The sequence below is a fragment of the Vidua macroura genome, chromosome 1 (assembly GCF_024509145.1).
Source record: "Vidua macroura isolate BioBank_ID:100142 chromosome 1, ASM2450914v1, whole genome shotgun sequence".
In the NCBI taxonomy this organism is placed as follows: domain Eukaryota; kingdom Metazoa; phylum Chordata; class Aves; order Passeriformes; family Viduidae; genus Vidua; species Vidua macroura.
Window position 1 is genome coordinate 53,472,582 of NC_071571.1, and position 10,184 is coordinate 53,482,765.

The following is a 10,184-nucleotide window of genomic DNA, read 5'->3' on the forward strand; positions in this document are numbered from 1 at the left end:
CCTTTAAATTCCCAGCAAGCTGCAGTCTTCAAACCACTGACACAAGGACTTCTCCTAGTAAGGATCTGGGCAGCCTCCCTCTAGCTAGGGGAAAGTGCAAAGCATGGGAAATTTCAAAGCAGCAGACAGAAAAGGCTTTGCAAGGAGAAGGAGCTAGATCTTTATATAGGACCAGAGCAGGCCAGGTATGTAAACATTTGCACAGCTATAAGCTGTGGGAGCATTCCCATTGTAATCAACAAGATCTCTTAAACATGCTTAACATGAGGCTTGTGCTTACATACCTGGCATAAATGGAGACAGAACAAGCAACTGCAGGGCCTGCTTACAGGGGGGCTCACCAGTGCACATGGACAGGAAGCAACAGGGCCAAAGACCCAGATCCATATTTTCCTAAAAGCAACTGATACTTCTGTATGGCCAGTTAGGTAAGGCTGATATTTACAGATATGGAAACAAATATCTAAGAAACAAATAACAAATATATATATATATATATATATATATATATATATATATATATTTTTTTTTTTAAGATATAGATAGAAATCAGGTCATAAGCTACTCATAATTTCTGAGATTCCCAAACCTAACAGCAGATGCTGCTACAAACTGAGACCTAAATGTCAAGTACCAATGGTGTTTAAGTGTTACTTAATTAAATTAGAAGAGAAATAGCATTAATGTGTTGATTCAGTCATTCAGAAGGATTTTATACATTCACAGCAAGAACATAACTTACCCTTTAAGCACTCCAAGTTTTCACCTCATGGCTTTTTATTGGCAAAAATGCCTTATCTCTGTATTCAAGCAAAAAGTTTTGATTTATCTAGCCTTTTTAGGTCAGGTACCTACTGTCTAGACACACCCCATACCTTCCTCTTACATTCTGTAGCCCAGAGCATCATAGCATATATGTCACTTGCTCCACAAAAGTCACCTTTGGTGTCAGCAATATCCCAACAGGACACTAATGGCAGAAGCCATCACATACTGAGTTGACATTCTGAATGTTTCAGTGAAACAAAGAGACACATTAATTAAATGCAGATTAGCATAAAATATATTTGAGTCCCAAACAGACTGTGAGGCTCAATTATCTGCGAAAGAGGAGCAGAACTTTGACCAAAGCTTTTTACTGATGGACATGCTAAAGCCGGCACTACATAAAAGGAATACCTGATGTATCACATACCATGAAAAAGAATGAGTTAAAATTAATGGGCATATGGAATACACATGTGTAAGTAAAAATTGAGGGTTAATTACTCATATTATACAATCAATGAACAGAGCTTAAATGTCAACTTGAGCTCCAGAATTTTCAAGTCAGCAAGAGTCTACTATTCATGTTGAAGAACTAGATTAATTGCATGCACCAAAATGTTTTAATAACAGTATGTGACAAGAAAAAAAGAAAAAATTAATCAAGTCACATAATCCAAACTAACATCCAATTTCTAAATAAAAACAAGAGAAAAAAAAAGAAATATTATGTTTAGAAATTGATTTAAAATATAATTCTAGATTTTTCCACAATAAATTAATTTTAAGGAATTTTTCATGCCACCAGAATCCCCAAATACAAATTTAGTTTCTTCAAGGATTAGCTGATTTCCTTCAGAAATATCTTTTTTTTTTAATAAGGTAACTATACCAAATGCATTAAGTAGTATTAAAAAAAAAAAAAAAGGTAAAAAAAAGAAACCACAAAAAAACCCAACTATTTCTTCTGCTTTCTATGAAGAAAGGTCAGGAAACACCAACCCCCTATTTAAGCATGCAATTTTTTTTCCTGCCTCTGTAACTGTTGCCAAAACCCATTCTTTATCTGAGGCAGATAAAGAATGTGTTTAATGTAAAGCACCTTATTCTTCTAAACACCCACGTAGCTTTCTGAAGGTTAACAGATGCATCAGAGAGAGTAACAAGACACTGAACTGAATCAGAAAGGTTTTGAACGTTTGATTGCTTTGTTATACTGCTCTTAGCTGCCATGCGACCAAACAAAACCAGTGGTCCTTTTGAGGAAAATTTTTGCCATCTACATCAAACTCAGAAGAGTGAAGTGTCATGATTTAAGTTCACTACAGTTTACAAAGCAGAAATGTATGTCCTAAAGTAAGAGAAATAGCACGACTTCACTTTAGCATCACTGTTACACCAGCTGCATCCCTCTGATGTGGATGGATGCTTTTCTAGCAATGAGACCAGAGTGGAAGAAATGGCTGTTGAGACCACACTCCACAGCATTTGGGACTAAATGTGCTCTTAAACAGCATGGTTTTGGCTGTGTTTCACTGGGAGGTTAAGTTTACATCCTTCAACACCTCAGAAGCAGTATTGAAAGACAGGACATTACTGTCTAGTGGTGAGTGCTGCCATGACAGGCACCAAACTATCACAGTTGAGATGGCCACAACACACAGAGTATCATCATACAACTTCAGAAGACTTCAAGCACCTGCCCATACAGAGCAACATCACTTCAGAAGGCTGCAAGCATCTGCTCATCTTGTCCTTCAGCCCAACCTTTTATACCTCTCATGCTCATGCATTGCACTTTTGTGCCCTCTGTTCCCTTTTGTGATTGGTCAGTGCACCTTGGCACTCCATGTCTCAATGCTTTCAGTACTGTTCACCTGCCCTGCACAGCTGTAACCCCAATTAGGGATGAGGCTCGGCCACAGCCCCACTCCCAATTACCACAAACTGTGTACTTACACCAAACTATAAGTTACAGCCTTCTAGTTATCAATTGCAGAAGTGCCCTGCTGCACACTCCCATCAGTACCATGTATGGGCCCTCTGTGGGCCTGGTTCCTCCCACAGAGTGGAAGGGCCAAGCGAGCATGATCTCTGCAGTTTCCAGGGGAAGACTATGGAAAGCACAAGTCCAGATACTGGAGTGATCAGTTTGAAGAACTAGACTTAGTTAAGTTCCCCACCACCTCTGCTCTGATTTGGCAAGAGTTAAAGAAGAGGATTAGAGAAAACAAATGCCCTGTTATTTTAGAAAAGTTGATTCCTGGAATGATTGCTGCCAGGGGTCCACAGCAACGGAACAAACAAAAAGAGAGAGAGTCAGGGCAATTCTTTCCTATCAAGTTGGCATGCACCCCAGAGATTGTTCAGCAATTCTTCAGGATCAGTGAGAAAAAGTCAGCTGTGGGAACATAGCCTTGCCTTTGCAAGCATCAGCAACCTTGTAAACACTGAGTGTAAGTGCTCTGAAGTGAGCCAGAACATGAAACCGAGCTGTGTTCCCAGCTGGTGTGCACTGGTGTCATTCCACCCACAAAAAGCTGAGCTATGTGGTTCAGCTCTCCTCTTGGGACTGTGCTCCCAGGTACCACCAATGCTTCCAGTTGCAACACAATTGCATGCAGACACTCTGTGGGAATCTCCCTCTCAAGCCTGCATAGGTAGTTGTTCCCCAGCTGCAGCATCTGGAGGACACACAATTCTTTGTCACTATTTTAGATCTCACTAGGGATGAGGAACTAGACTTAGATAGGGCACCTTCAAATTGCTCTACCACAACACTCAAAGCACTGGAAGAGGCATATTTGCTCCTTTTTGGCAATAAAAAAGTGTCAAAGGATGGTTAATTTTAAGTTAACTACACAGGACTCCCTCTGAGCACCACAAGGCAGAGCTAAAAGTCAGGACAGGAACCAAACAGTTAAGCTGCATTCTTCTCAGAATACACATTAAAAGAAAAGCCTTTCTCTTTAGTCAACTTCAAATCCAGTATTCTGCAAAAGTGAATTAGAGTGGCTGGAACACAGCTTTTCTAAAGCAGTTTACCTTGGACAGATCACAAAAACAATAATCACAAAACATGCTTTCTGTGAACCTTCCAAATTATCACATTTCTTCTTCTGACAACTGAAAACATTCATAGGGTGGGGGAAAAGACTGAAATCTAAGGGATAAGTATAAGGTGGTTTTAAGAGCTGATGATCTGAAATAGGAACAAAAGCAAAAAAAAAAAAAAAAAAAAAGAAAATAAAAGAAAAGAAAAAGAAAATTCAGGCCTTTGGAGTGTAGCCCAAACCCATAATGATAGAAGAAATCAGATACTTTCTTGGTGACAAATTCCAAAAGCACAACAAGAAAGACAGCTACTTTCCTCAAAAAATTTATAGCTATGCAAAAAGACTAGTTATTCATATCACTGTAAATCCAAGTAAAATCAGCACCTCATTATTCTGATCAAACACACAGGAACGCCTGATCAAGGGCAGTCCTTGCCCAGAGACACTGCAAAACAACTGGATAAACCAGAGAACAAGAGGAGGAAGTGTAATAAAGAGAAATCCTGGGTGAAGCCAGTCAGCAAAAGCTCAGGGGATGCCCTTTATGCCCTCAGATTACCTGCCATAAATTTCTAAGCATAAGTGTCAAGTGAGAGTTGCCATTGCACCCTGGTCTTTTTACACTTATGGACCTGCAGTGCTGTTAATGTTCTGGCAGTTTTGCTGGCTTTCTTTCCTATAGGCAGGCACTCACAAATTTGGCATGACAGAGAGACCTAAATCATACAGCTAACAGCCAGCAGGAACTACACTGCTCCACAGCCTAGAAGCCTTTCTTCATCCCTGCCTTTAAAAAGCATCTTGGCTGTATTGGAGTCATCTCCTTTCCAAGAAAGAGACAAAGCCAAATTTCAACTTCCAAATATCCTGCAAGGCCTCCCTCCTTTGGGTCCTCCTGCGGTGTTCCTCCACCGCAGTCCTGCACTGAATCCTCTCTGCAGACATACTTCTCACCAGGGGTAAGGTCTGTGACCCCAGCTGGCTCCCAACACGCCCTGCTGTGTGTCCCTCCTCCCTGCAGTGCCCACCACCGCCTTCCTTGTAGAAGAGGGAAGGAGACCACAGACACCCCTCACCTCTGCCTTACTGTTGTGTTTTGGGGTTGCTTTCAAAGGAGTCAAACTGTAAGTGCACCCACAGACACCCACAGACAGCTGGTCTTCCTCAGCAAATCCCCTTTGCATTGGCAGCATAATCTGGAGATTTAAAAGCAAGGACTTTTTTCAGATGGTGATGTCTAAAATAAGTATATTTTGAGTCCAAGTACATTTTCACATGCTTTCGGTCTCTTCAGAACCTTAAAGGGGAAAATTAAGATTTGAGCATGGCGGGCTTAAAGATAAGTTACTGACATTAAATTTGAATAACACCCTGAGCTCCTGATTTTTCTTTCTTTGGAAGCTGTTGCATTTCCACCCTGACTTGCATGGAAGCTGAACATTTAAACTGTATGGTTTGATGTGACAGTGTAGGTCATTTAATTACTCTTCATTTTTCACTTTGAGGGCAGATTGCAAAACTGGATATTCGCTGAAATCAAATGAAATCTTTTGCTCTGAATGGTTGATTTCAGTAACTAATCAGCAAGGCTCAAATGACAGGTTTAGCACATCTTCAACAGTTTTAAATTTCTTCTGTATTTGAACGTGCAAGATTTCAATCCACTTCTCATTGCTCTCTGTTCTTCTGGAGTTCAAATATGTCAGTATTTCCTGGAATGCATAAGAGCATTACAAATAAAATCAGATTGAAACTCACTTTCAAAAAGCTTGGCATTATTGAGACCTGCTTTTAAGTGTAGGCAGATTTAATGTTCGTTTGTGTCCAGGAAGTTCAGAGGGTTCCACATGCACACCTTGCAAGCAGAAACAAGCCATCTGAAATTAATGAGGTAAGTGTGGGTTACATCTTTCTATCTGGGAAAGGTGGAGTGAAAAGTTCAAAACCAAAAACTTTATAAAATCAGGACTATTAATTAAATGCTGAGCCAGAATGTATCAAAGGCAAGGAAGTAATTCCATGTGCTCCACTTGGCATGGGATCAGGCCCTTAATTTGAAATTTTGCAGAGTGAGGAATATGGAAAACAACACAGTATTACCTTCTGCTTTTTAAAGGGCAAAATCGCTTGTCCAGCCTCCTAGAGAAATTCTCTAACTGGGGAAGCAGTCATCACATACCACCAGATCAGGGAACTGATTTAGAATAATTACCTAAGTAATTCGAACACATTTTCCAAGACTCAAAGACCTTCATTTACAGTTAGATGTCCCTGGGTTCCTCCCTGCCTTGGTTGTGGAGGTAGCTATGCTTGATGGTCTGTCCATATGTCTCTCCTCCCCCATGTAATTTCACCCCTCTTCTTGGTAACCACCAGGCACACTCTAGTGACCAAATAATGCAGGACCCAAGGTCTTCCTGCAACCCTACTAAAATGTCTCCGCAAGGCTAGCCCAGGTCACAGCTAGTGCTCTCTGCTCTTTCATGGCTGGGATAATTCACGACACCTTTAAAGCTATGTATCACTATTCGACCTACCACAAGGATCAACTGTATATGACAACATGTATATGACAGATTTTTCTCAGTATACCAAGGCCATTCCCTTCCTTCCCAATCTATCCCTTCCCCACTTTTATTTCTTCTCCTATAATTTCTCATATGTTTCATTATCTCTTTCCCCTTCTCTCTCCTATTTTCTGTTTTCCTTTTTTTCTTGTTCTTTTTTTCTTTCCTTTTTTCCCTCTTTTACCTCTTTATTTTTCTTTATTTTTCTTTTTTTTTTCTTTTTTTTTTTTTTTGCCTCGCCTTCCTTCTATTTTTTCGCTGCCTTAGATGTAAAACCTTCTTCTTTTAGCTTCTACTACAGCTGTCAGTAGCTCTTCCTGGGAATATACATTGCAGCTAATCTCCTTAACCCTAAATTCACTATCCCAGTCAGATAATGAGATTAACTTCCTGAACTTTTTGCAGTTGCTGCCAGAAAGGCCATAGTCTAAAAGCTTGTGATCCCATTTTTATACGTAAGCAACCACTAGGTACAAAGATACTATCTGTTTATACCCAAATGATATGTGGAGTTCTTTCACAAGCCCTTTGGGGAGGCTTCTTTCTGTTTCAGTAATGGGAGATTGGGAAACTGCGGTTGTTCATATTGGTTTTACAGGAAAAATAGAATGTCCTCACTTTGCAAAAGAATTTCACTTCTCTGCTATGCTGCAACACATGCATTTTTAAATCAACACAATGCCTCTGCAAGACAGACAATGGATTCCATCTGTCTAAACAGAGATGGCCTCTACTATCAGGTCAGCTTGCAATCTTTACTTTGTCCTTATGAAAGGAAAGTACCAAACCACACACAGATAACCTAGAGGAAGGGAATGGGACTTGCCCAGCATCAAACAGGAAATCTGTGGCATGCAGATTTTCTGATAGCCCTCAGTTTGCCCAACAATCACTGGATCAGTCCTCTTCACATGAGACTAAATTCTTTAAAGCTATGGGAGTAAAAAGAGGTATGATAAGCCAAGAAATACTGTATCTGCCACTGTATCTGCTACTATTAATCTTCATCCCCCCTTAAGAGTTTTGTTTTTCTCTCTGTTTTCTGTAAGTGTTCACATCCAACCTATTCAAATACATGCTGCATAACATGCTGCATAACCTTTTTCAATTTAGCTAATAGCATCAGCTTGATCCTATCATCCAGCTGCTGATATCAACAACCAGATATTTCAAAATCATCATTATAATTCACTTCCAGTGTTTTTTTAGAAATAATTTCTAAGTGTCAGCTCCCTAAAGCTAAAAGAACCAAGCGGGACAAATTCCAGGCCTGCAAGGAAGGCAATGCAATGACCCGCATTTTGTTCCATGGACAAATATGTACCAGAGATGTTGCCAGCCCTTTATCAAAAATCTTGCTACAGCTTCTTTTCAAGTCACATCTAAATATATTGTTCTATCATAATATTCTCTTCAAAATTTTCAAACTGTTCTTGATTATTTTAGGGTCTGATTCTGGAGTTTTTTGAGTGCTCAAGGCTGGCAATAGTCAACAGTTCTCACAAAAAGCTACACAAAAAAAGGTTAGAATTCCCCTCTTCTCCAAATGCAGTTCAATAAATGAGTATTCTACTGATGTCACTAACATTGCTAATAGCATGGTCATTAAGGCACGTACAAATACCATATAAAGCCTTGTGCAGCATTTGATGCAAGAAACATCAATTTTTATATCATGATTTAAAGTGAAAGTGCAATGACCCTACCAAAGGAATAAAAACCCTAATAATGTAAGGCTTCTGGATGAGAGCACAGAAAAGGCTGCGAGCTTTCACCATAGGAACTTAAAGCAATGAGGCTTTGTGTACCTGGAATGCACAAACTCATGGTACTGAAGTTCAGGCTCCCTACTGAAATAAATGTGAATACCCTTTCATTGCATTTAAAGGACAGTGGATTAGGTTTTTAATTGTCCAATATTTATGGCACAAAATAGATCTGTAATGTATTCAAACAGTTTTCATGCTTTAAGAGAATGAATTCAATGGTCAGAGGTACAATGTTTTGGATATCTGTGCTCCAAAACTTCACAAATGCAGCTGTAAATGCAAAGGAGAGAGGACAACCAGTGCATTAGGAGGCAATTAGAAGAAAGCAAGTCCATAAAACCACACAAAATGAGTCAGCAAGCAGGACAGACTCTTCAAAAGTATTAACAGTTTCAAATTTGTTTACAAATTAATACTTCTATCAATTTAACATCATTGACTAAAAGTAATGATGACCAGGCCACACCAGGTCTTCAGATGAACTTCAGGTAGTTCATATTGTTTTGCAACCAGGATCTATGGTCATTCAGTTTGGTCATGTAAACTTTTGTCAGATCTGTTACAATCAGAACTGTTCTACACAGGTACAGGGAGACTTGAGCTGAATTCAAGGCCATCAGCCCTACGACCATACTACAGAATTTGGAGTTTTCTATTGACACAGATGCAACTAAGTCTTAAGCAGTGCTTTCTCTCTTTGATCCTGGTTATTCTTAAGGTTCTTTCTCTATCTCAACCTGCTCCCCATCAAACACTAATGGAGCGTTTAGTACAGTGGACATGATACAATGAGTGGGCAGAACTGCTTCAGAGTATAGGCAGTCAGACAATGTGGTTTGTTCCTGAAGAATTCAGAAAAGTGGTACCCTAGTAACACCTGTAGAGGTTTGTAGAGTGACTGCTTCATTATCCCATTTTTCTCTGACTAAACTGTATTTCCCTGTGTTTTCTCTGACTAAAGTGTATAAGCAGCACAGTGCACTCACAGGATGAAGACATGTCATATATCGCTGGTGTCCCAGAGCCACCTAGCCTGAAGATGACAGGGGCATGAGACTCTTAATCTGTGACTTTCAGAAACCTTTACAGTGGCTTTCTTGAATCAGTTCTTCCATCTTTCTGCTAAAAGTACTTGCTGTTGGCTTTGAGAGAGAGAAGCTTTTGATGGGAAGATAAAAAAAAATTTATCCGAGAACTGTCACTTTTCCCACATGTTTGCTTTAGTCAAGGTTCAATCCACCAGCAGAAGAGAGTCTCAGTGGGAAATGTAACACTGCTCTGCATTTTTATACACAATTTTTTAATGTAAAACTTTACCTTCTCCTAATATGGATCTTTAAGAAATGGGAGGTACGTGTGCATTCCTCTACCAGGTTACACATCTTCAAATTTCTTTTTATGCTTAAAATGTATTTTGGCTAGTTTGGGGTAGTTGTTAGGCAAATATTGAAATAGCTGGCTCACAGAAGCAATTCCAGTGAAGTGAGCTCCTCCCCAGTCTGCTTCCCTGATAAGCAGTGTGACACTGCTTACTATAAATTAAACCATATCAAGGTTTTTTTAAGGCAGGCAGTTTAGTATACTCTTCACACAATGATTTTTAAGAATGTATTGATAACTAAGGATTAATTGGTACTTACTAATTCATTTTTAGCTGTAGCTCTAGGGAATAGGAAAAAAAACTGAAAATCCACAGGTTGATTCCATCTTAAACCTTGTATGGGTCTGCCTTCATTGTTCAGCACAGTCTGAGCCAAAAAATAGATCTTCTTTCAAGTTTCATGGGCCCTTGGCATATGTGATGCCAGGCATTTTTCTCATGTCTGTTCCAAATTCCAGTCACAACAGAAACCTACAGTAATTGAATTGATTAATTGTCAGCTTTAAAAGGTTACTGTATCACTGTCTAACATAGTATTTTAATCACATTTGCCAGTATCATGGAGGCCTCTGTATAGAGAGGTTACTTGATCCTACAGGAACTGATTTAAGATTGGCTGTTTTTTTTCACCAGCTACTAATCTTCA